This window comes from Scomber japonicus, chromosome 16 (genome assembly GCF_027409825.1).
Source record: "Scomber japonicus isolate fScoJap1 chromosome 16, fScoJap1.pri, whole genome shotgun sequence".
Classification (NCBI taxonomy): Eukaryota; Metazoa; Chordata; class Actinopteri; order Scombriformes; family Scombridae; genus Scomber; species Scomber japonicus.
In genome coordinates, this window is record NC_070593.1 from 20,635,257 (window position 1) to 20,662,603 (window position 27,347).

Here is a 27,347-nt window from a genome sequence, read left to right on the forward strand (position 1 = left end):
AGGGGATTTTTTTCATGGCAGGCACTTTGACATATCGCAATAGAAAAAGCACAGGCATGAATAATAATAATAAAATGGATGATGGCTGAATTCCACTTAGTTATTCCAGTTCCAAGGTCTTTGAGTTATTTTTTGATAGCAATTTAAAAGGAATTCAATTGGGAAGTAAAACAAATGTCAACAGGATAACAAGAGGTTTCAAATCTAGATCATAAGACAGTTAGCAGAGTTGTGTAAGACATGAGTATGTGTGTAGGTAAATAAGGACGCAAATGCTCACAAATGTGTGTTCAAGCTAGAAGTGCTTTGAAAGTAATGGGTAAAACCTTTAAAGCAATTCTGAAATCAACAGGAAGCTAATGTAAAGAAGCTAAAAGGGGGTTTATGTGATCTCCATAACCATATGGCAGTATGGCACAACAAAGGAAGAGCTGATGAGAAAAAGGCAACATCTGACTCAGTGTGCACAGCACAGCAGCAATAGACCCTTTTTACAGATACTGACATTTTGACTTGTTGAAGCAGGAAAATCACAGGTGGAATCAATGACATTAAGGTTGGCTGCATTCCATTTAGGTGAGCCAGTTTCAGGGCTCTGGTATTGTGCCTGCTCACTCACTGCAGCTCAGAATTAATGGAAAGGTGCCATATTCTTATTTACACCTGTGCCTTTGCTGCTTTGACAAGTCAAAATGTTTGCTATGAGAAAACAAGAAAATTAAAATATATCATATATATGTATATATATATATATATATATATATATATATATATATATATATAAATATCTTGACATCAGTCAAAAGAAGCAATTTAATTGTCGTAGTTTCATAATTAAAAAAAAACATCCTATAGGTGGTTTTAAGGTATTGTGCTGTTCCCATATGCCTGTATATATAGGCATATATCTATATATCTATATATCTATATATATAGATATATATATCCATATCCCAGAGCACATGCCTGCTCTAGTGGTCTCTGTCATTAACCTAATATTACTTGTTTTCATTTTACCAAACATATCAGTGGAAATTAATTCATTTACACATACATTTAAAGGCACACTCCATGATCCAAAATGATCCAAATGTAAACCCTTAAAATATGAAACAAAACAAAACAACATTTCTGTTTGATTCCTGCTTGGATTTTCAAGACCATGTTACTCTGAATTCAACTAAAAGCATGTCTGTTAATGTATGAGTGCAATCATGGCTTAAGGAGCATCTTTGAATTCTAATCAGCAGGAGGCAATTAAAAAGCTCCTTGTTTCTCCTCCCCTTATTTTTTCCAACAGCCATGTTCTGCTAATGGCTTTGGATCATGGCTAAGCCTTACTGCAAATGGCTCTTAATCCATTGGGCCTGCATTTGGTTACCTGAGGGAAATACTATCCAGGCTCTATGCTACCCCCACTGAAAGCTTCCAGATTAGTCCAATATATATTAATCCCTCCATTTATCTTTGTCAACTAAGGGCCAAAAATAATTTGTGAGAGAGTAAATAAAAGCGAGTGCAATAAGAGAGGCATGCCTCAGAGAGAAGGCAGGTGCCACCTTATACAACTCGTCACTGGGATTGGCTCTCTAATGAGCCTCTCTGTACGGTAAATATGGCTCTGCTCATTTTACTCATCAACATTTCATGGGTTAGGTGATTATCCTTTTTAAGCAAACAAGGTATGTTTCAGAGTTTCTAAAATGGAAAAAAAGTCATCGAAAACACATGACTCCTCCAAACCAGAGTGTTTGCTTATGAAATGAAAGCAATGGAGAATTTTTGAGAAAAGTCACATTTAGAATAGACCATCTTGTGAGGAAAATAGAGGCAAGGGGTGAACCATGTCACTGCAAAAGAAGAAGAAGAAGGAGAAGAAAATAACATCACACCTTTTTTATTAGCTAAACCTTTATGTTACCTGCAAATTCTTCTCATGTGCTTGTGCACACTGAGCAGCTGAACGCGGCAGGACACGTCCAGAGTTTGACATTTACTGTTAGGAGGGAGACTAATAAATACAACAGCAGTGTATATCACAGTAGGAATGTGTGTGATGTTTTGCCAAAAGTTTCAAATATGATTTCAGCCTGATTTCAGGAGGTTATTAGCTTCAAACATATTTTTAAAAGAAGCTGTAAACTTCAGAAATAAGAGGTACAGTCATCTGGGTATTTCTTTAAAGGAGATTTATTTGTGGACAACTCAGCAGAAATGAAAGTCTCACAGAGTCGACTGCAGGGATGTCCTTCTGTCCTGGTAGTGGAACTCATTACAAGTGGTATGCCTCTGCAACACACCTACTGAGAGATTGGCACAGCTCCACAGTTTCGTGTCATGGTGCGGATACACCATCAAAGGTAGGAATACCTGTGTAAAAGACCTCATGAGGACCAAGTATGCTACCGGACAGCATTTCATGGGCTTCAGAAAAAACAGAAAATAATTTTTGTCCTCGACTGATGTTTCTTAATAGTTCATATGGATATGATTGATGTGCAATGCAGAAATAATAACAATGTCACGTAGTGTTAAAGTTGTGGAGCATCACGTGGATTGGTTATGTGACTGCTGTTTAACAGATTTTCTTAAGTTTGTCATTGGATGCACTGAAGGTCCAATACTGACTGCAAATTTCCTATGAAGAAGCCAGTGTGAATAGATTGAAAGTACTGTGTGTGACTCTTTGTTAATACTGTATATCCCCACTTAATATTCAAATTCAGACAGATCAGAAATCTATGTTGCTATGGCAGTACAGTAGATTATTAACATTGACAGATGATTATTAATAAATATACAATATACAAATACACACACTGTGTATTCACATAATTCACACTGCAAAAAATATATATATTGGAAGCTAGATTTAATGTTTGGGTTGTGTTTTGTATATTTATTCTATATAATATTTTGAGATATTTAATTAAATTCTAATTCAATTTAATTCTTTATTTTACTTTTGGAAATACTGTTATGTCAATTTTGAATTTACCCCTAAGGGGATCAATAAAGTTGCCCTATACCTATACCTATAAAAATGCTGACTCACCAGAAACCATTAATGTTGTAATTATCAATATTTTATGTAAACTATGTAACACATTATTATATGCAATTTTAAAGGGGTCATTGGTAGTAATGAACTCACAGAAAGTCTTTACTAAACTCTGCAGCTTCCTTCAACTCTACAGAGCATTTTTGTGTCTCTTTCAGCTCAATTTGTATTTATTTAGTTAATTTATGTTAGCCATATCAACCTAAGAACATAATACAGTATGTCAAACTTTTAACATTCAGCTTGTTGTGGAATGTTTGTCTGTAAGGGGAGAAAAACAAGATTTAATGCAGCTTTGAAAATGTGTATTTTATGAAAAGATTACAGTGTCCCAAAATGTTTGTTCTGGTGATAGAAACTGAAGCAAGGACAGACAGAGTATAGTGGTGGTGGTTCAATAAATATATATTTAGCAATTTTTCTTATTCATGATGATGATAATAATAATAATCATTATTATTATTAATAAAAATGTTTTACATCTTTTGACAGAACTGATTTAAGATGCACATGACAGATAAATGAGGTACAATCAAAGAAGATTTATGAGATCCTTTTCGTCTATAAAACTCAGAAATATGTATTGAAAATAAATAACATAATCTTTGACCCGTACCTTCTGGAATAAAACTACTACTGAACTTTTCTGAGGTTGCACATGTGTGGTAAAGTCCCCAAAAAGTAAACATTTTGATTTTTTTGGCAGGGAATCCCCCGGAGCTATATTGTATTTTCAAAAGTAGTTATTTTCTGATCCAAGATTTATAAGCTATCATCTGCCAGTGGGCAACGCTCAGCTGGGTTATTTACCCAAAGAAAATATGGCGGTGAAAAATTCATGTCTGCGTGTCAGTCTGACCCCTTGGTCATCTCTTGGCTCTCCCACCTCCGGGATGAGAAAAGCCCCTCAGTGTTGTTGAGTGATGGGGGTTAGAGAGGGGGCGGGCCAGACGGCCGTCTCTCTGCAGCCTGTGACATCCTCTCCCACTCTTCATATCCCCCTTTTCCCACCACATCAGAAACAAGGACAGCCACTGACAAACAGGCATATTCCTTCTCTAAATGAGCATGTGGGCTAAATTATAGATTATTTAATGGTTATTTGTCACATGCAACAATTGTCCTACACATTGAAATTATACATAGCTTATATTTATGATACTAATATAGAGTTTTGTGTCTGCAATATTGTCTACATTTCAATGTCTGTAGATGCTGGTGGTATAACAGCTGGTATAATGTAGGTGGTATAGTGTGTGTGAAGTCTTCTGTGTTCTCTGATGAACAGTTTCATAAATGTGTGTGTTCTTAGTGACTGAATGACATGACTACTATGTTATATTTTGAATGCATCTGTAGCAGTAAGCATTATTTTTATGTGCTTTAATTCAAGACCAATTTTAGATGACTTGATATGAATTAATTATTAATATATAATATATGCTGTATTTCTTACAGCATTAACAATAAAAACATCTCTGTGTTGATCCACATTCCTCTCCTCAGTGGCGATAGATTATGTCATGTCACTACAGGTAGGCCGCAGGACTTGCAGCTAGCAAAAACTATCAAGTTCATAAGGAAGTCAAATATTCAGTGTGAAGAGTGAAAAGTAGCCCTTTGCTTCTAACCAGCTGAAGGGGGGTTTCAGCCTGCCAACAGATTAAGTGGCCACTGAAGCCAACATGACGTGTTCTGTGTATTTCATATGAATGCAGTATTTCCATAATCCTACATCTCTCTGTTAACCACTTGTCTAAATAGTCATAAATCACCACTGAATTCCGGCTTTTATTTGGAAGGCACTAAAGCTTCCAAACCTGCTGTAGAAAAGTTAAAGCAAGACCGAAAATAGTTCACTAAATTATCTCCTTTCCAACAAAAAAAACACTGGAATAATATAACCAAACATGCAAATGGCGTACTGTACTGCAGTAAATGATTTCCCCAATTACAGCATGTGATTGTCTGGTTTAACATGATGCCTACAAACAGACGGCAGAATTTTTTCACCCGCCAGAATGAACTGTTAATGTCCTTTGGGAGTGAAATCAGTCTCCCAGTTATAAGAGAAGACTTACTGAGTGATCCATTTTCCCTCCTACAGATGAGGTTATATTCCTGTCCTCAGCTGGGATTGCCATTTCCTTTCCTTTTGACCTGTACATCAGATGGCAGACTCTTACAGGAATCAAGGTGCAGAAGAAAAAACATGAATGCTGGAAACTTGAAGGTTGGGCCCTGCCTGAGGTCTAGGTCTGGGGCTAAAAGGGCTGTGGGACTGGGGCCGCCTGCTCAGCTCTGCTCCGCCTGCCAGCCTATGAGGGAGGATTGGAAAAGTCATCAGCAGGCCTCAGGCCAGGGCTCCACTAGAACACGGGTGGCCACCAACATAGATTCTCCAAACAAATGGCTTTACATGATGTGATCACTATCTGATGCGCTGCAAGGGAGAGCGAACGGAACATAAATGGCACTTTCCTGTTGAAAGAGAACTCATGGATGATGTAACAGCACAGTGTTTGAGGGTGGCCAGAAAAAACAGAGATGAACAGGGCTCTGTTTGTCTGCTGCCCAGGCAGGCAGCCTCAGCCTGGGTAGCCTCTCTGTATTCAGAAAGTCAGTAATAAAAAATTTTGTGAGGTGAAAGACAGAAGTGGGTTTGCGGCTTTCTTTATGCTTACTGAGTAAAGGGGTCAGTCAGTGTGGTGCACTGTAAGGGGGAGGAGATGTCTGTCAAGCTAAAATAACTGCAGCATGCTGCAGAGCTGTGAGACACATCCACTATGCATTATGTCATTTTGCCATTTGGAACAAAACAGAACAATCACCAGCCAAATGTATGCATTTGGATAATTTATCATAGGGATGACCCATGCCAGGAAAATACAGAGCAGCTTGAATATGACTGTAATAAATGTAATGTTTAGATCTGGCTCCAGTTCAGTTCCCTACAATATGACCCTTGCTACAACACTGACACAATTCCCTACAATAAGCGAACAGAGTTGGCTGTGTGCAACAAATTTTTAGATCATATGATTTGTAGGTAGGGGTTGCCACAACTCCTGCCCAACATGCCCAGTATCATGTGGTGCAGCATTTTTAACCACTGATGTAAACCAGTTCCATATGGCACAGTAAGGTGAAGTATACAGAGAGACCACTGGAGGTCGCCACACTACCAAGCACAATCAGTGAGCAGCAGGAAGGCCTGCACATTGTTCACAACATGTAAACAATGGATGTTTCTCAAAGAACCTTCAAGTTTACTGTTTAAATGATCAAATATGAATACACAATGCAATGATGTGTGATCTTTCCTCCTCTGAGATGTATCCTCTCCTTTCACCTGCAGCCACATGTTGCCCCCTCCCCTCCAGCTGAACCCCCATATAAAGACACGGCCCTCTGCCTGATCTTTGTGGTTCACGTCCCTGACTGTTGGTCCTCGGGTCAGACCACCAGTCCCTCAGGAGGAAGGTCCTTACCTCTCTCCTTTAAAACAACAGCGGTGGCCGGGTCAGGGATCTGTTTTTACCGACATTTCCTCAAGATGGCTACCAGCAGGAACAGCTGCAGGTAGAACACTAACCACAGCTGGTGCAGAAACATTAACACTGAGACATAAATGTTCTAAAACATTAGTAAAATCGTAATTTCTCCTCTCTTAACATTCAAAAAGGCTTGGCTAAATACACAAATTACAGCTTGTACGGTCAATATAAAAGCTTAATGAGAGGACTTGACAACTCAACTCAAATTTGTATGTTCTGGTAAGTTGGAAGTTGGTTTTTCTATAAAATGCCTATTTATATTTTTAGGTACCAATGTTACTGGACCAGTATTACTCTCTGTGTCTGTCTGACACATGCACACATACACACACACGCACACACACATTCAGACATAGACAAATATGTTCACCCTGCTCTCTCTTATTTTTGGAGGCGCAGTGAGGTCTTTTGCCAAATACAGCTTTATACTGCCTGGTCTCAAATCCAAATGGCTCTATAACAGTTAAGAAACCTCCAGGGCCCACAAAGACCAAAAAGAAACAGAGGAAAAAGTGCAATTGGCAGCCAACCACATATATTCACTGAGCTCATCCCACCAGGCAGCAGTAAATCATTATGAAAGCGAAAGACATTGTGGTCGATGCTATCATCTAAGACCAATAAAGCGCCCATTTGTACGGACAACCTTCTCACATATAACTGTCACTAACTGTCATGTCAGTGGACATTTTTCAGTGTGGCTTTCACAGGATCATGATGTTTCAGAAAGAGGACAGAGGTACAACAAGGTTGGTGGAGTTCTTGTAATAAAACACAAGAAATGAAGCCCCTTTGTCTCTTTAATCACATTCACCCTTGTGGTGTAGAGCAGACTGACACGGATTTGCCTGGAGGACGTTTACAGTCTGTTCCCACAGGAAACAAGTAGGCAAGGAGATGATGAATTAGTCCTTAACAAATGGATCTGTACTCCTGATGGCAGTAGTAATCATTTAGTCAAAATGGAAATAGCGTGTTCCTGTTGGTAGATCACAAATGTGGTCTTCAAAGGCCTCCTGTAAGAGGCCAATTGGCGTGCTCTTTTCCGTGCTCCTGGGATATTATTCCCCCTTGAAAAGTTTGATGTCCAAACAGCCCAAATAAACAAAAAGAGAGGATATGATTTAGAGACTCTGGTATGTAGGACACAAGAGATTTGGTTGTGTTAGATCACTTGTTTTAATTCACATCTTAGTTTTAGCTTTATGATTACAATGTTACTACAAGAGGAGGGTTACCACTTGTTTCATTAAGTATCATTTGAGCATGTGGTACCTTCCCATGATGCACTCCGCCTGATGTTGTGTATTAAAGGGAAGAAAACCATGGGCGTCATCCTATGACACGGGGCGTCAGTAGGCACCTCATTCCCTCTGGGCCTCACTTTGCCTTCGGCTCCAGAGGGGCGTGAGCGGTTTGTCTTTTGCTTGAAAGACGTGGTGCTCTGCCAAGTTCAACCCAGCCCAGAGACATCGGCTACTATTAGCTGGCTTCCTGACCAGGACGGGGAGGGCAGAGAGTGGTGGTGGTGGGGGATTCACAGCGGGACGGGGGGCTGGCGTGATCGTCCTCCCCGCCTCAAGCCTCTGCCCTGTGATCTGGATGCAAGCTGAGATAGCAGAGCCCCGCCGTTCGACCACAGTTTACTCTGTGAGCAAGAGAAGGGGACGTGGCCGTGCTACAGTATTTACTTCATCACTGACTTCATGTGGGTGGTCCCCCCTCACTGGAATACAATGGCTGCACCAGACACTGCTCACTCACATACTGTCCTGCCTCATTGGAAAAGCCATAAAACACGAGTCGTCCAGGGCTCCCAGGCCGTATGTGATATATTCTGAGTTTTCTGTTTCCTCATAGGTTACCTTACATTTGCTGGTTTTCTGCCAGAAGACTGGATGAAATGTTATCAATCTCCAGAATTTTTTTTTTCTGCGAAAGGAAATTTGATCTTTGAGCTTATTATCATAGCTCATTAATATCTGCTTAATATAATTTATGAAAAACATTCCCTGCCCATTGGTACATGTATTTTTTTAATGAAGGAAACAATATTTCAGGTCTCCTCTAGCAGTTGGGAGGGTGTCATTATTCCTGTTAGCTGCCATGTGAACCCAAAGGCTGGTGATGATACCTAAACCTGCCCCACAGAGTGTGTCTGATGTTGATGTTTGGACAAGAACATAAAATCAGCTTTGTTGAAAGATCTGTGTATGACCTCGCTACATGACCTGAGGCACTGGAAATGAAGCAGATCAAGGTTGTAATTTCTCTGAATTGACATCTGACCATAGAGGAAATCTAGTCCAGTATGGCTTAAATTATTTCACTTCCATTTTTCATGCCTCACTGGAGATAGGAAGTTGTACTGTAAACCAAGGTCAGATAATTAAAGTGTTTTCTCATACATGTTAAACATATCCAAATGAATAGCTGTCACTTGCATATTAGATCAGTATTAGGCTGTGTAAAAGTAACATGTTGCACTGCTGATTTAGCTGTTGATAAATGCTCTAGATGATTTGGAAGAATATCTGACTTCCTTCAACAAAAACTTGCTTCAACACTAAATTTTCACGGGCTTTCTTCTATTTTCCTTTTTTTTCTCTTCTTCTTTTAAACAGGACAAGCACGCACAGACAACGTGTCACACACACACACACATACACACACACACACACACACCCCCCCCCCCCCCCACACACACACACACACGGTAATGGAGATGTAACTGGAAGAGTTCTTGAGGCATATGGATGCCATTTGTAAGCTGCACTGAGAATGTATAGGTCAGTCTTACCCTTTGGTATCTCTCTATCCATCTGTTTTCACATTACTTGCAAATTATAGTGTCCTCCAGACCCAAATGAACATAAATCAGGCCGGTGAAAGTGCAGAAGTTTTCCCATCTGTCATAAAACAATGATTTAAAGTACGGGTTGTCAAAATATGGCGCTGTGAATTCGCCCCGCTCCCCAGCAGTAGGAACACAAAGCACCATCTCATCGGAGTAATTTATGGCCTCTGAGGGAATGGAGGGTGATTAGGGCTTAGGCCACCAACAGCCAGAAAAACAGTAGGAGCTCCAATAAGGATGGCTGGAAAACCTAGACCAAATTTATCAAACAATTCAGCAAAATCTATTTCTGTTTGGAGAGGAGAGCGAGATATATGGCCTGTTTAGTATACTTGGTACATCTCTGGAACATTTGGTCATACTGCATTTGTGAGTTTTGGAGATTCTACATTAAATAGTCGTAGCCCAGAACATGTGATGTATTGGTCAGCTAAGGTGCAGGAGGCCAAATCAAATATACAATGGGACGTTCCTGGATTTTAAACAACATATTCGTGTAAATGATGTCACTGCGTCGCTATAAAATTATTTCTTTTAAAGGTGGAGTTTTAGGATGAAAGCAGCTGTGCTCAACAGTGGCTGTGGGCGTTTGGCATCCCCAAACAACTAAATGCTCGTCTAAGCCGCCTTTACCTTAAATGGCCTTTAAAAACCGAAAGGCATACATGGTAACTAAGACTGCACAGTAGGACATGGCTTCCTGTATGGTCAGTTAATATATTATGATTAGCACAGGAGCACGGTCAGTGAAAGGAAATGCAGCGCTTGCGTTAACAACAGGGTACTGTTGAAACCAGTTTGGGTGGCTCCCCATTAATACTTTTGCTTGTTTACACTTTAATGTGTCTCTAAATAAATGCATACTTCCTGTGGTCCTGAAATGGGTGCAATAAAATGATCCTAGGTGGTCATGCAGTTATGAGGTAGTCACAAATCAATATGGTACTTTTTTGTTCACATCAATGACATGAGCTTCATAAAAACGTCTTTCAGGCTCCTTTCTAATATATATTGAAATAAGGGTTTAGAGATTAAGAATTCCCTCATTAACTTTTCACACTAAAAACTAGGTCATCTGTACTGTTTTGCTGTGCAATATTTGATCTCAAACATCAATTTATCTTCACCTGTTTCTCCCTCCACGTGGGAGACATCTATGATGGCCGGGCAGGTATTGTTTTTACATCTATTTTTACAACTGCTCTTCTGGGTCCCTGGCCAGTCATTGGCTCTATGTGGAAGGCCCCCGGCCCCCACACAGCGAACAAAGTTCAGAGCTTTTCCTCACAGGGCTACAGGTGTTTTGCTAGTACAGACTACGTCTGAAGTGAAACTGTGCTCACTATTATATCACCATGAGTACTGGCACAAATGCTCTTTATTGCCATTATTCCCATCATTTACGTGCCATAGCTGATGTGAGATTAAAACACAGCAGTAAGGAGGAGACTGTGAAGCAGATTTTTTAAAACTATTTTGACCATTTTAATGTGTACCTCTTATGTACTCCTGCAACAGTATATTATCTATAATTTGTATACTCAGCAAGGGTCTGACACACATTAAGTAATTCTCCACAAGCTTATTTGAGTTAATTGCGCAGCAGCCTGGCAATCTCCTGAACCACCCAAGCATCAGCTCCCAGGAGGATGTTCTGCATGTCCGCTAACCAATCAGCAAAGGATTCTACATCGCCACTGGCGGTCCACCCTGGGATCCAAAGGCTGTTCTGGCCAAGTAGTTGCTTATTTCTCAGGAGAACTCCAATGCCCTCACTGGGACTCTTAAACATCTGAAGTGGAGCGAAGTTCAGGGGCCTTTGCAGCCGCGGCCACACAGACCCTGCTATCTGTTTAAACAGCAGGTAGTCCCCAACTCTCCTCTGTTTGTGTCCGTGGCTTCCTCCAACAGTTGGGGGGGATTTTCCCATACAGTCCATCGTTCCAAGGGGGCCTTGAAATATGTCTATTTTCCAGGATGGGGCTTGATGGAAACAAAAACACACATTTACAATACGTGCCAGAATATTATCATTTTCATTTACTCTTTCTGAGACAAATGGCAATGCAACAAATGTCAAACTGTAAAACTGATTTTCTGAAACACAGCAGGAATGACATTTTTGTGCGTGCCATATGCACTACAATAATTATGTGACACTTTTTTGGCGTTGAATTAGGAAAATAAAATCAACACTTTTTTAAAATTTTGTAGAATGTCAGCAAAGCAAAAAAATGATCAGAAAAGGGAATGGGAGAGAGAGAAAGAGTGAAATAGAGAGAGAGAGAAAAAAAACAAAAAAAACCCCAAGAACATTTAAACATGCCTGGGAGTGAATTTGTACACTGTGTCTATTGATGCTTTCTGCACAGCCCAACAGGTCTCCTCCATCAAGGTGGCCTCAGCTGGGTTTCTATTGCATCCCACGTCAACACCACTGACAGCAAAAAGCACTTAGGGACCAACAGATCACTTTACCATTCCTTCAGCAGGAAGGGAAGCCTGGACGGTGGGCGGTGGGGGGTTGTTGAAGGGACGAAAGAACTGTAGTGTGGGACAGTGAAGGGCTGAGGCCAGTAGGTGGGAGTATTGATGCTAGTTTAATCCCAACGCTTGAAGGACTAAAAATATGCAGTAGGGAAGATAACAGTAACATTACCATTTAGAAGAGGGTAGTAATTGATCTCAAATAATTGCTGCTTATTATTTCACATGTTGACAATTGAACCCACATGAATTTTCTCTAATTCCACCCCTTTAATGTGTAGTAATAAACACTGTAAGAAGTGTTGAAAAGCCTTTTGTGTGAAACTAAATGTGGAAATGTGTGGTGTGTTCAGAACCACCGGGTTAAAGATTATTATCTCTCTTGAAAAATATGTTCCACCAAAGGGGTTTTTTTTGTTCATCTCCCAACATTTTTGCTTGTCTCAAGTTAATAGCTTAATTGCCAACATCGTGGGTTGTTCTGGGGCACAAGTGGAAGACATTATTTCATTTCAATGCTTCATTTGCAGCTAGGTAAATACAAAAACACCTATTAAAATATTTCCGGGCAAGTAAGATGTTTGCGTGGTGCAGTTCTGGCGAAGTGGGGGGTTCCCTGAAAAGGAATAATTGATATGAATAAAATGGAAAGTAATGTTTGAAATATAGTCCTAAAGCCAACATACAATCCTTTTGTTTTCATTTTCACTAAACACTATAGAAGAGCGATTGTATGAAAGTACTGGAAGCCTAAAACAGATTATTTAAAATCTAAGAGGTGTCACATATAATGAAAGTGAAGATTTTTTTCAGGATCTGGCTAAATATTTTCATTACAATAATATAATGCACATGGAAGGAACTGGTAATCAAACAAAATCAAACCAAGAATTTCCTGAACTTTGAGTGTTCATGGGATTTTTTTCGGCCCGTTTCGGCACTCATGGCACAAAGAAACCAGATCTTATTTGTGTGTTTGCTTCTAGCAAGTGGGGTCACCCTCAGTGGATCTCACCAAGCTGTATAATTCAGCCAAAGTCTGTGGCCCACAGCCCACCGCTCCCTCTCTCTGTGGGTTACCATGGGCGAGCACACTCCCTGTGGTACCACACACACATGCACAATTACAATACATACATTTTGATACTGCATGCACGCACAGATCCCTTCATACTGACATGTGCACCACTCCTACAGTACGCACACGCACAAGTATTTTGGTGAAGCAAAACAAAAACTGATGTTCATTCACTTTCAACTGAATTTTGTTTATAATAAGAGGACAAAATTATGGTTCTATACAATATTACATAATCTATACATTTTTTTGTATTATTTTTTGACAGCAGCATCTGAAAAAATAAAACCTCCCCAAATGCTTTCAGGAAATTTTGTATCACAGCAAACCATCAGGCTGGTGAACAAATGGAAAGTATTAAAGTGTGTGTCTCTGGCATCACTCATATATACAGTAAGAGTGTGTGCTTGGCTATGGAGATTGTTGGCTTGACTCTGGTGAAGCTATGCAGCCAGGTGAGGCCAGGCGCCAGTAGAAGTGACACAGTCTCACCTCCACTAAGCCTGTCTCCGAAGATACCTTTTAACGTGGGGAAATGTGGCCATTCACGGCCAGCCGAGCGTTTCAATCAGCCACATTAGCTGTTGCGCCATTGTTTTTCAAAAAGACAGCTCTGAACTTGCTTTGATGGCCGGGAAGTTGCCCCACGTTTCACTTTGTCATTCTGATGAAGACTGTCTTCATGCTGATCTGCTGAGTCTTGCAGCCTCCATGATATTGTAAGATGATCCAGGATAGGATGTGGTTAGAGCTGCTTAAATTAACTCGCCATTTTTACTTTCAATTTTGTTTAAAATGTTTATAATTTAAAAGATGATTAATCCACTTTCTTACAGTCAGAAGTTATCATTTATGTCCAAAATATGATGTTAATGCCTTGGTAGTAAAATGGAGTTGAATACGTTCTGTTGGATATGTTCAGTGCTTGTGTTTCCTGAAACCCTTTGAGCAAAATTAATATTCCACAAAAGGGGATATCAGCCATCTCTCATGTCCCCCGTCACTCATTCACAGCGAGTCATTTGTAAGTCACACTTTGGCTTTGAAGGGAATCGGGCACTCACTAGAGAGGAATTCCTTCTGAGGGTAAAATCCTCTGGAAGAGAGCTATGATTATATCTATATTAATGGCTCTGTAAGTCTAGAAAGATGTTTTGTCTGCTAGATCTCACAAATAGCGCTTTTTCACAAAGAAGAGGGTCATCTTAAACTGATTAGGGTGTAGAAATATCAGGTTCTTTTTGAAAGCTTGTGCTGTGCCTTTGGTCTTATTGTGCAGACCCGGATGCCAGATGCAATAAATTATTAGTCTAAATCAGAACAGAATGCCAGCTTTACATCAGGATAGTGATCCATGTCAAGGAAAAGAAACTTTATGTTTGAAGCAAAGCAACGACCCAGTGTCAGGGTCTATCCCAGCTAAGTCCAAGGCTATTATTTACTATTTCACATATCACATGGATTTGGGCTGTTCCTGAAAGAGTATTGAACGACGGAGCTTTGTGGGGACTCAAATGATTTAGTATGTTTTATTCTCAGCAAAAACACAGAGTTGGCCAAGCACTACTAAAAGAAACGCAGCAATGGTTGATAAATTGCACAGCTTTAGGAAGGTTTTAAAAACAAATACATAAAATATGATATATATTCTATACATATACAACCAAATTGCAAGCTATATTGTAATGTGAAACAAGCCCAATATGTAAGACAAAATGTTGAGCATAATATACACCATAACACCCCAGGAATAAACAAACGATGCAACATTTAACACTTATCTTTATAAAAGGTATAGCTTCTCTATTGAGCTGTACTAACTAAGAAATGACAACGCTAAACACTAAACAAACCAAAAATCATATTGTGCAAAGTTATGACTTACATTTTTCTCATTAAAGTCATACTGTCTGGAATAAGATGCACTCCATTGCCCCCCCCTCCTCCTCCCCCCTCCCACCCCCACACAAGGCCATTAAATATCTCCAAGCTTTAATAGCTATTATAATCGTATGGGATTTGTGGACCTTATCTAAAGTACTGTGTCATTTCTAATATATCTGCAGAGCGTTTACTGCCTCTGCTCTCTTGTTATAGCTACAGCAGCAGAGGGAGGTACCAACAGGAGACTGGTTTCTGCTCTATTTAAAAGTTTTATTTAAAATCTGGACTTGCTTTCATTTTACTATTTGCCTTTGTAGAAACTTAAAAAGCTAAAAAGAAGAAAATGCACTTCTACGACTCATGACCAAAAAAAAAAAAAAAAAAAAAAAAAAAAGCTCAGTCCCTTGTTATAATGAGAACATTTTATCAAATATATATATATTTAGTCATGGTAGCAGCCATATGGTAGTGTACTCATACATGCTGGGAAAAAAATGCTCTTTCATGTGAATATCAATGTGATTTGTATTGAATTAACGTGACTTGAAATGTACAATTAATAAGAATCTAAAAGTGAGAATCATATAAATCATACAAACCTACCATCTGATTCTCACCTCCAGCCATAAAATCAAGCTAAAATATTCATATTTTTTAAAGAATATTTGGCCACTTTTACAGTTGCTAAATCCACAGTGCAGACATGTACTGATACTACAGCATGTAACTGTGTGTGTGTGACACATACAGTAGAACATTCTTCCTGTACTAGTGAGCATAATTAAGCCAAGCTGAAAAGCCACACCTTTTTTTCAGACTCACAGTCAACCAGCTCGTCACAGTTCAAAGACGAGACAACATCCCCTCCTTCTTCTGTGGAATCATGAGTTACTAAATAGCAGACCTAAACAAGCACTCCTCACACTACTGAATGACTTTGTGAGTGTCATCTCTAAACGGCATCCGTGTCCACAGAGCACAGCGGCGTAGCGCTTCCCGGATGTACCCATGAGCCCCATGGGAGCTGTCAGAGGTCAGCTAGGACTGGGCAGGGAATATATGAACAAGATTTCCAATAAAACAAGGCAACTCTGACCAGAATGCAAGCTGCAAAATGAAAACCAGGTGGGCTACCCATGTTCAAAACTATCAAATGAACACCAGATCACAATGCAGTTAGGGTGTATATGTTTTTCTTCCTCTCCATGTGCAAAGACACACAAGTGATGGGCTACATTTACAAACACCGCACCTTATTAGCGTGAAAGAAGGATATGTGAAAATGGAACAGAGCCAAGAGGAAAGATGTTTTACTGGATGGTGTCAGTCTGGTGTCAGTCCAGGCCAGTTCCCTTTGCACAAAACCTCAGAAGTGAAAATGCTCTCAGTATGTCAGCTACACCACACTCTTTTATTATTTCCTCTTTTACTATATATCATGTTAAGCCTTTGGCCTTCAAACATTTCTGTGCATTTAGAAATGTGTGGGTATCACTTGTCCCAATAAGGAGAAATGTGATTTGAATAAGGCGAGGTGAACTGTTTAAGTGATCACGCATTTGCCATGAAATATGTCCTCATTAAGGATGAAAGATTAGGTTACCTTTTTGCAACAAAAACGGTAAACTGAGTCAAGAAAACAGTCGACTTTTAAATGTTTTCCTGCCAGGACTGTAATGCAATTTTCTGCACTGAAGAGGGCCATATTCACAAATAAGCCTGAAGACATGCAAAAGCGTACACACAGAGAAACACTTTGCTCGGGGTCAGGAAGGAAGTACCTTGCCACCGAAAAGTGAGTTAGGAATAATGAAAAATATAAAAACAATCAAAGAAAACCCTCTCTTTATAGGTGTAACAGGAAATTGTTAGACTTCAGGATGTTGAATACAAAAATGCTGCACTAGGACTTTTTTTTATTAAGAGCTAGTTCTTTTATCTCGCATGAGAAGACGACAGGAAATTTAAGAGGACTGATGAACCACAATTGTGATGTAATGACACTTTAAATCTCACTCTAAAAATACCAGGAGAAGTGAACCCGAGTAAGTCAGAGGCTCAGTAGTGTCTGTGGGGATGGCGGCGATGCTATAAGCTTTTAATACTGCTGCCAGCTCAAACATAGATCAGTGTCTAAGGAATACTTACTCAAGAGTTTGATTGGCTGCTGGTCAACAAATGATTCCTTGCTTTAGTGATGTTGTATGTTCAGTGATATGTAACTGGATTTTCAAAACAGAGGTATGAATGTCTGCATATTAACAAATAAAAACAATAAACAAAAAAAAAGTTTTTAAATGCAGAAGTATATTAGAAATGAGCTTACAGACATACTACCTTATTTGACCACCTCCCAGCACCATATATACAGATTAACCTTGAGGTGTGTTGTGGTTCAAAACACTAACAATGATTTGAGATACAACAAAATCTTGAGAAGGAGCATCTTTTACAACAGAACGTCACAGCTCCTATATTAACCTTAACTAACACAACGTAATATCTAGGCACATGTATGCTGCTTATGTCATATATGTCATTCTGTTGATTCTGTTGATTTTACATCCTGCTATATTGTACAATTTATTGAAGTGTAAAATTTAAATGGTGGTCACAGGGCTGTGAGGCCAAATGTATGCATAATGCATCATTATTTGTAATTACATGACATAAATTCATACTGCTTTAAGATTAATTGTTGTCTTTGAACTTTGTACTTTTTAATTATTGGACTATCTTTGATATCTTTTAAATGCTTAGTTAGATTATTACTAGAGTTAGATTATTACTAGAAATCATGTTTGAGATGTTAACATCTTTGACTTGGACAACAGCCTCTGTACATATTTACAGTATTTACACATTGTGGCATAGGTTGCATCACCTACTGTAACTCTACCTGTGTGTGTGTGTGTGTATGTGTGTGTGTGTGTGATGTTTGTAGGAACATATCTGTATATTGAATTGTGTCTCTGGCAGGATGTAGGAGAACTGCCCCAGAGCAAGGCAAAAAAAAAAAAAGCAATGAGATTAGGACGTAGTGACATCACCATCAAAACAGTTTTTCATGGCTATCACCTCGCAGAGCGACACAGAGCGTTTGAGTTGAGGACATGAAAGGCTTGTGACAGCATTTTCTCATTTGAAGTAACTTAAGCTAAACTTTCACCTCTCACTTGTGCTATTGGCTCTACAAAAATACCTGTTGTGAGAAGTCTGGCACGGTCTGTTTGTGGTTAAGTCGGCCATGGGTAACCCTGAGGCAATTTAATGTATTTCCTTCACACTTCTGTCAAAGCTCGTAATATGTGACAGATTATACCCCCAAAGAAGTACTGGGAGGAGAAGTAACAACTGCACCAAATTTAGTGTAAAGTTTATGCTGGTGTACTTCCCATTGCTATCATCAGAGACAGTCACATACCGTATGTCAGCCATTCACGGGAATCAAACTGGTTATTGCATCAAAGTGTTGCATATAAATGACTATTTATTCAGTTTAGAATTTTTTTCTGTTTGAACTTGTAAACACTACTTTTTGTATTTTGACATGTTCTGAATGCTAATTTGAAAGATTATCAGACAGTTTCAAACTTTAAAAGCCTTCCTGTTTTAGATTTTCTTCATATTTAAACTGTTTGTACTCTTCCTTTCATATCTGTACATGGCCATACCAAACCGTGGCAATTTCTGTACCGTTTGATATGCCATTGGTTAAAATAAACAATCTTTTTAAATAACTTGTGCAATTATGCTGACATAGATATTAAATCTCTGTGACCCACATGTTGGTTCTAAAGTAAACTATGCAAGTAACTGGCTGGTTCATGTAAACATAGTGAAAATGTCTGCTTAGCCCAGTAGCAGCAGCAAATCCCTAAGTACTGGAGCCTATGATTAGACCCACTCAACCTTTGGAATAATAAACTTTAACTTCTGGTCGTCTTAATCGGACATTTAATCTCATTTTTTTCTAGATCAGAGTTGGTTCAAAAGCTCCTAACTGTCCTTTAATGCCCTTTAAGTGCTCTGTTGAGTAGTCTGTGTTTCGTGTGCTGAAGCATTTGCCAGCTATTCATGGTATAAGGTAGGATAAGTTATCCAATCCCTAACTGTTGGGTTGTTTGTTAATGATTCAGAAGATGTTAAGGTAGTTTTGCTACTCAAGTCAGTTTTTTAATAGTGCATTTGTGTTGAAACTAGGAAGCTGCCATTAAAGATTAAAGATGCCACTATAAATACTACTACACCAAATAATAGCACCTTCAATAACATTTTTGATAAAACATGTACATTCCCTGCTCTACTCTGTGTAGTTCTGTTTTTCCTGGAGTGGCACAGTCAGAAAGTCCCTGAAAGATCAAAAGGAAAGAATATCTTCAACAGACCTGCACAATAAATGTCCACTCTATCATTTTCCTGCAGCTGCACACCATCGTAATGATAATTAGTCCTATTGAGATCGGTCCACCTCAGCATTTTGTGTTGATTTAAGATAGCAAATTGATTGCTGTGTTTGTTTGCTCCAGTAATGTCTAACAACTGAAGAAATATCTTCTGTCCCAGTCCAGAGCAATCAGGGGTGTATTCTGTTTGGCACGCATCAGTGCTTCTGAAGTCCACTGGGTGAAGGGGAACTACACTGGATCTCAGCCCAGCTGGAAAACTGTCCTGTGAGCAGCTCTTCAGCTGTGAAATGGACAGCCTGCATTTGATACAGTAAACTGTACAAGCACAGATGAAACGATGAGAGGGCAACTGAAAACTTGAAATCAATACCAAATACTTGAATGTTTTTGAATGTAAAGGCTTCGTCTCTTTGACCAAAGCAGAAAAGTTTTGTTCCATTCATATCATGTTTGTTTACACAGTGATCAATTGGTTGCAAGAGTAGCAGTCAGCTACAAATTATGTGTGAGCATGAGTGCTCACCACGCCGCACTCACACTCAGCTGGTTTTGATACAGGGATGGGATCATGGGACAACTCTTGGACGGCTGTGAAAGGGCTGTGGACTCTGGCGGTCTGCTGCAATGCTCTGTGGGTGGGAACACACACCAGTGTCCTCAGCAACCCAAAAAGCAGCCCTACGGTACTGGAATAAGTAGGCCCGACCCTGTGGCCCGCAACGCAGTGGTCCAACGGCGCCTGTCGGCTGAGCCCAAAACACCATTTCTACACCAGATGTATTTCTAAGATTTTGCAGTGCAACAACTTCAAAGTCCAACTTGATTGTTTTTGATTGTATGATTATTCAATGCTGCCGTCTTTTTCTTTTATTTCTGGGGGGAAAAGATATTATCATTCAACCACACTTATTTAATTGCAGCAATTGGAGCCACTCTAATTGGGCCTTGCCTTTCATCTGTAATGGTAATGATTATGAGATTGTGTTTTTGCTGAGCAGTCTAGTCTGATGAGTAAGAGTGGAATGATATGACTGCTTTAGCTGCGATTTAATCCGCTTTAAAAAAAAAAAGAAAAGTTGTGTCCCAGCCTCCTACGCAGTAAACTATACTGGAGATAATCTGATTTAATACAACATTTATTTCTGTGTTTTTACAAATATCAAACAAATCCTACGTGCACTCACATTGTTCTTCATCTTGATGTTTGTAGCTGATTGGATCTCTGTAATGGAGGTCTTGAATAAGTAAACAGTACATGCCTGTTCACAATGTCAGCATGCTTTGTCAGACCTACACAGACATTTAAAGAGCATCTTATCATGTTGATTTAAGCAATTAAACATGAAGTTGCCCTCTGCAAACTCTGACTGACTGTATCATCTTAATTATTATCTACAGAACCTTATCCTCAAAGCATTTTCTGTGGCCCGATAAAGGGGACTTATCACGGTCATTACGTGGTTAAATGTCTGGCTATTTGGGGGAAAAAAAGTTTGAATTTGGGAAATTCTAGGCGCAGTGCAACCTAGCCTTTAATGTGTTTGGCTATAGTGGTTTGCAAATGCTTTCGGGGTGCACGTATGTTAAACAAAGTAATTAATCTTTAAACGATACCTTGTCCCCGTGATCCTTTCATGTGACAAGCATGTGTCGATTAAAGGAGTATAAACAGACTGTGCTTTGACCCAGGGAATTGTTAGTGAGGGCTGAAAAGATGGCAAATAGGCAGATTGCCTGTATCTGTTTTGAAACATAGTTTAGAAGTTCACGAGTACATTTCTGACTATGTTAATGATCTATAATGATACACGAGTTGCGTTCACATACTTGCAATCAGAAATCAATTTTAATATCAGCGGAATTTTCTTCATCTTCCACCCTGTGATAAAGAACATAACTCTGCAGCTACAAGTTGTGCATTTGCTTAATAATATTCATCCTATGTGACTGCAGTCTTTTGCCCCTAAGTCAACCACATCCAGATCACGATCTAATCAAATGTGACAAAGCTTTACAAGGAAAGATGGGCAGGGATCTGGACTCTGCCCATGCCAGTATAGGAGCTGTTTTGACAAGGATTATCACTTTCATCACCAGGTAATTTATAACAACCCTCAGCTTCTACAGACCTCATATCTCTCCTGAAGAACTGTGCTTACAAATACAAGAGAAATGCTGGTAGCTGGGTTTCTCACCTTCTGCTGAAGTGGGAGGGGAAACAAACCCCCAAACATAAAACATCACGTTATCTTTGGCCCATATTGCAGGCTGACTCTTGCACAGAAGGCCAGGCCATGAATGTCTTGGCAGAACAATCACCTGCATAGTGATGCAAACGCCAAGGAATTTATTCAGAAGTCTTCATGAATCATTTCTTTATGTTAAAATAAACGTTGCTCACGCAGCTTTGATTGGCAGCAAAATGGATTTAGGACATTTTTGGGTGTCGCAACTCTGATCTTGTTGAATTATATTTTCTTACTCAATTTGTGAGTAAGAAATAATGCTTTTCATTACAGGCCTTGTCCTGTAAAGAAATACCTTAACTTTATTGTTAAAGCTATGACTACATATGACTATCACAACAATTATTATGTACAGACATGTGTATTGCAACAGTGGATTAGCCTGAACTCTAAACCCAGACGTAGATATGAAGAACATTTACGATGTAAGCATGCCATCTATTCATTTTTTGCAATGCAAATGTTTTCACAGTGCAGTGCTATCATAACAGCATCTGAAACAATCACCTCCACCCCTTCCTTCAACATTAACAACACGCACACGAAGGTAAGTACAATTATACTACGGCGCCAGTGGTCTGCAAAGTTAAATAGTTCGGAGTATTTTGAAGCAGCACTGTAATGCATAGTTTTAAAATTAACTTGCTAAACACATAAAAGTCCAAACCCCCAGTTTTCTTTTAATTTAACTTAAAACCTGGAGGTTATGCTCATGAATCAGCATGAATATTAACAATGAAATAGTGTTAAAGTTATTATTGTAAGATTTTTTTAAATGATTATTTAAAAAAAATTAAAAGCTATTTCCTTCAAATTTTCAAGATTACTTTTAAATGTTAATATTTACAAGATGTCGATTACAGTTTGGATCCAGTCACAGAGTAGTGAAACTCAGTCCAATGGAATCCTTGTAAGAATGCATGTTAACATATAATATATAAAAATCAAAGACAGAGTGAGGCATCCAGAGAAACCATCCGCCATTGCTTTATCCATGTTCTTGTCAGTCTGCCTGCTCTAGTTAAGCAGCACTGAAAGGATGCTGTGCTGGAGCATTATAAGGGATATCCTGCACATGTTTGTTATACATCAGGTTGAAAATGATCACACAGAATTTTCAATGAGAGACAGCGGCGGGAGAGAGTGAAATTGAGAAAAAAGAAAACCAAAAGTGTGGCCGCATGAGATTTTACTCATTGCTTTTTTGTGTGCTTTAACTACAGTTCCAAAAAGCCACCCACACTTCACCACGTAGGGAGAAACCAGTCTCAAACTGGCACCTATTTATGGATTTTTCTACTGCTGGAGAGAAATTCCTCCAGCAGTAAAAAAAAAAAAAAACAAAACCATTGAATGTGTAGCTCATCCATCATTCTAAAGCCCGTTGGCTTTAAAACAGAAGCAGCAAGGCTATGATTTGGTAACACACTTTGCTTTGATTGGTTCCCCACTTATGCCTCTGACTTCCCTTTAAACCCCCACACCCCCCAAAAATCAAGCCAAGCCCTTCTGCAATACATTTTCATCAGCTGAAGTATCATATTTAAATTCTCACTCGGTTCCTTCCATGGCTGAGTTTGACCTTCAAATATGTGCAGTATGTGAATATGTGCTGAGGTTCGTCTTGTGTGGTGTGAACTCCCCACTGGTGTGACAAGCTGAGGGAGGAGCTGACGTCATGAACCCCTGCTTCACATGTGCAGGCTGCAGCTCATGCAAAGAAGGATGCAGCTGGTGGCCCCTGTCATACCTGCTTTGATGCCAATTAACTAATCTTCTCACCGGTTTCTCCAAGTATGTAAACATGGTTGTGCTATCTGTGTGAAAATCAGACCAATAGTCAAAATGACGTCTATTCATCACGCTCAAAACCAAAAGAAAAGGAACATTCTTTCTTATGTCAGGGTCGGCTTTGATTGCCATTGTGATATACTCACCTTGTTATTTCTAACAGCCATTGCCAAAGCTGTGAACAATCACAGTTTGTCTTCGGCAGCTATGTTGTTTTAAAGTCATCCATTCAATTTTTAATCAAGCCTGTGGTGATTAAGTTTGCAGAGTGTTAGGAATCATCCACTTTTTATTACAAAATGGATAATGGCTGCCTAGAAAAGACTGTTCCAACATAACAGCTGAGGAAATTTAAAATAGTCTTGTAAGCTGTTCTTGTGGATATAAATGTATTTCTAAGAGAGGATGTCTGGCTTATTTTTATATTTTATTTCCGTCTGGTAAAAGGCTAGTCCCTTCTGTAAGTCATTGCTCAGTTTAGACAAAAAAATGTATGGCCTTTAATGCTGACCACTTTAACTGTGCAGTGTGGTGGAAATGGAGCGGGCAACAACATGCACACATACAGGGTTTAGCATCAGCGGCCGCAGTAAGGGTTCACTGCTTTGTCGTTCCTGCCCTGAATTTTCCAGAGCCAGAAAAGGAGGCCGATGAGCTTACAACTGCAGAGACAGCAGACAAAGCAACCAGTAGTAATTGATGTCATAGTCGCTGTGAGATAAGGCACAGCAGCAGAGATCTTACTGATATGGCACCCAAAAGAAAGTAGACCAGTGTTCATCTTTATGCAAACCTGCAGCGATGCAGTATCACAATGGTCAGTTACAGGGTATGCTTACCATGTTCTTTTGTGATAAAACTTCTTTAGAGTTAAGTTTTCATCTGTCTGTTGCTGATACCATAAAATGGAAGGAAAGCTCATTGTAGCCACTTTCCATGTACAGAATAAGTCCCCATGTATAGTATTTACAGGAAACCCTGCTGAGGATTTTTAATGGGAATATCATAGTGGAGATGATTATATTAACAAAGGCACATAGCTTTACATAGGAAATACAACTGGTGTAAATTAATCATGTTTTTAATAAAGAATGTACTGCTCCTATCAGTTGTAATGTGTGCATGTTTGAGTACTTCCTGAAAAACTACACACTATGAATAGCAATGCCCATAAGTGACAGCAGGCATTCAACAACGCAATGGCAAAAGGTATCAGAGGAAGTAAAAGATTCAGAGACATACAAGACTGATGAGAGTAAAACATTTGGCCAAGCTTTGCACTGTTCCACACTGACAACTTGTGAAATAGAGAAAATTCTCCAGCTGGGAATTTGGCATCTTTTCTTATTGAGCAAATGGATGATAAAAATTGAACTGCAGGGGCACATACTGAAGAGGGGTCAGTGCTTTAACAAACAATTAACATCTGTTAGCTAACCAGTGGATTGATTGTGGTCTTGTTGTTCTGCTTTTCTATTACCGTCAATTATAACTGTGAATAATTGTATTAATGACAACTATTACTGTATTTGCTGAAACAAAGAATCTTAGCAGGACAATCAGGCACTAATCATGCATGATCATTTTTAAATCTAACATAACAATGGCCACATAAACAATCAGTAAGACAAAAGGCATCACAAGTAGAGATAGACAGCGATGACAAAATGATGCAGACTGATGTAGCTAGGCCTTGGGAACAAGCAGGAATATTATCAATCAGGATCAGTATGCTGACGCTGGAGCTTGTTGGATGGCTACCAGCAGGGACTCTTTCCCCCAGTTCACAGCTTTAACAAGTCTGATTTTGAGTGACCTGGGGAAACGATTTAATGACTGTTTCTTGACTGCGTTTCAACACTGTGTGGGTGGGTGGTCTGACGGGACTGGGCAGGGATGGTACTCTGATGTACAGTCTAGTAAATGGATGTTTCGGCAGATCAACAAACACTTCTTTTAACCAGCCCAGGGAAGTACCAGATTAGGTCATGTTGTGTATTTATACACACTGGTCCTAAATTGTTTGTTAAAAGCTCAAGGAGGTTAGTCCAATGATTTCCCACAGATAATATTTTTGCCTCACTATTATAGAGATGGCAGTTAGCTGTTTATACCTGTAATTTCACCACTCCAACTGAAGCAATGTCATAACAATTCATATTTCAGCCATGTTTCTTTCAGTTCATAGATATAGCACATTTGGTTGAGTAAGAACTGAGGGGAAACTTATTAAATGTCGTACACAGAGAGAGGAATTTCCCCTCCTTATGCCAACCTGCATGATGTCCTCTGAAGATACTGTAATACTTTTTCACCGGTTGAGCCTTAATAACCGTCACAGACTTTTATGGGAGGCCCGGCGCCACATCTTTCTAGTCAGCTGTGCTACTTGAGAGCATTTCCTCTGAACCTGGTGTACAAGTGTCATTTGTTTCATCTGCAATTAATCAGCCATCATGAGTCTGTTAGGCTTACCTCCCCATCCCTCCCCACAGCTCCTGCCAGGTTTATGGTCAACACAGAGCCGACGCCAGGGTTTAAGAGAGTCCTGCCACTCGACATGCTTTTCAAGTTTTTATTCCCCTGTAAGACTCTATAAATAGATGACTGAGCAAAGAAACGTGTTATTTTCTTTAAACTACAGATAAGATCATTTTAATTTCAGAAGATATAGGCAGCTGAAAGGCTAACATGTTAAGAATAATAAATAATGTATTGTGTTAATGACACTGTTAAGATAATATAACATTTCAAACTTTAAAGCTGCCCTAGTTAATATCTCTATATTAACAATTAAATATGTGTAATATGTGAGGGGTCACTGGTAGTTAGGTAGTTCCTCTTAGCTCAGTAGGGTGTTTTAGCATCTTTCAGCTCATTGTTTTGGTTTGAGAGTGTGCAATCTTACTGTTTTGGTTCAGTCTCGTTGCTCTCATAAACCCTGTATGCAGCTGTTTTCAGCATAAAATGATATCTGCCCAGCACCAAACAACAGACTACTACAGACAGACTTTGGTGGTGGAGACAAAAACAGAGGTAAAAGTTGAGTGAATGTTGTGTATCACATTAACCAAGTGGATAAAAACCCAACTCCAAATGAATGCTAGTGTTTCTACATATCTGCTGAATGGAAACAACTGTTTGCTGAAATGTTTCCATATCAGTCAGTGTTGTGTTTACAGCTTGTTGCACTATCCCCAAGGGGTACAAAAAAGTTTAGCTATTCTACTTGTTTTCCATTTGTTTTAAATGACAAAGTTACAAACTTCATGTTTTCTAAGGTATTACTTTCCTGAACCACCACTTGAAATTAACTGAGGAGAATAAAAGTGTGTACTTCCTTGTCAGCTTCTCAACCAAAGCCATGTTAATTTATTTTTACTTCCCTAATGGAAAAATATTCCCCTAATTACGGTAAACAGAAAGTTGCTATTTCATATGGAATCATTCATGTTTGATGCCTGACTCCGATAAGACACTTTTGAAGTTCCACTGTATATGTTGTAAATTGTTTCTTTGAGCTTGCTCAAGTACCAAAATCACCCCTGCTTCACCCATGGGAATAGAGAGCAGAGCGGGTACCACTCCAGCACTTGGATTCAGGGCCAAAAGTTTCCAAACATCTTTTCCTGGTGCCTAAAATTAGCAGCATAATGAGGTAGTGGCTTCCTTTTCTCTGAACTAATACCCCATCCCTGTGGGACAGCGTGATGTGGACTAACACTCGAGATCAACAGAACAATCTCACACTGACACTTAAAGCCCCAGGACTGAACTTTTAAAACTGAAAAGAAAGAATTTAAAAAATAGCTGTAGTGTAATTTAAAAAGAGAAATACAAAATAGTACAAAAATGTAAACTTTTTTTTTCAAAGCTGCTCTACTCAAAGGTTGAAAACAAAAACCAGAGCAGTTAACATTTCCTCTACAGCCTCCCTCTCCACTGTTTCCAATGTAGGCTTTCACTAAAACAGGTTT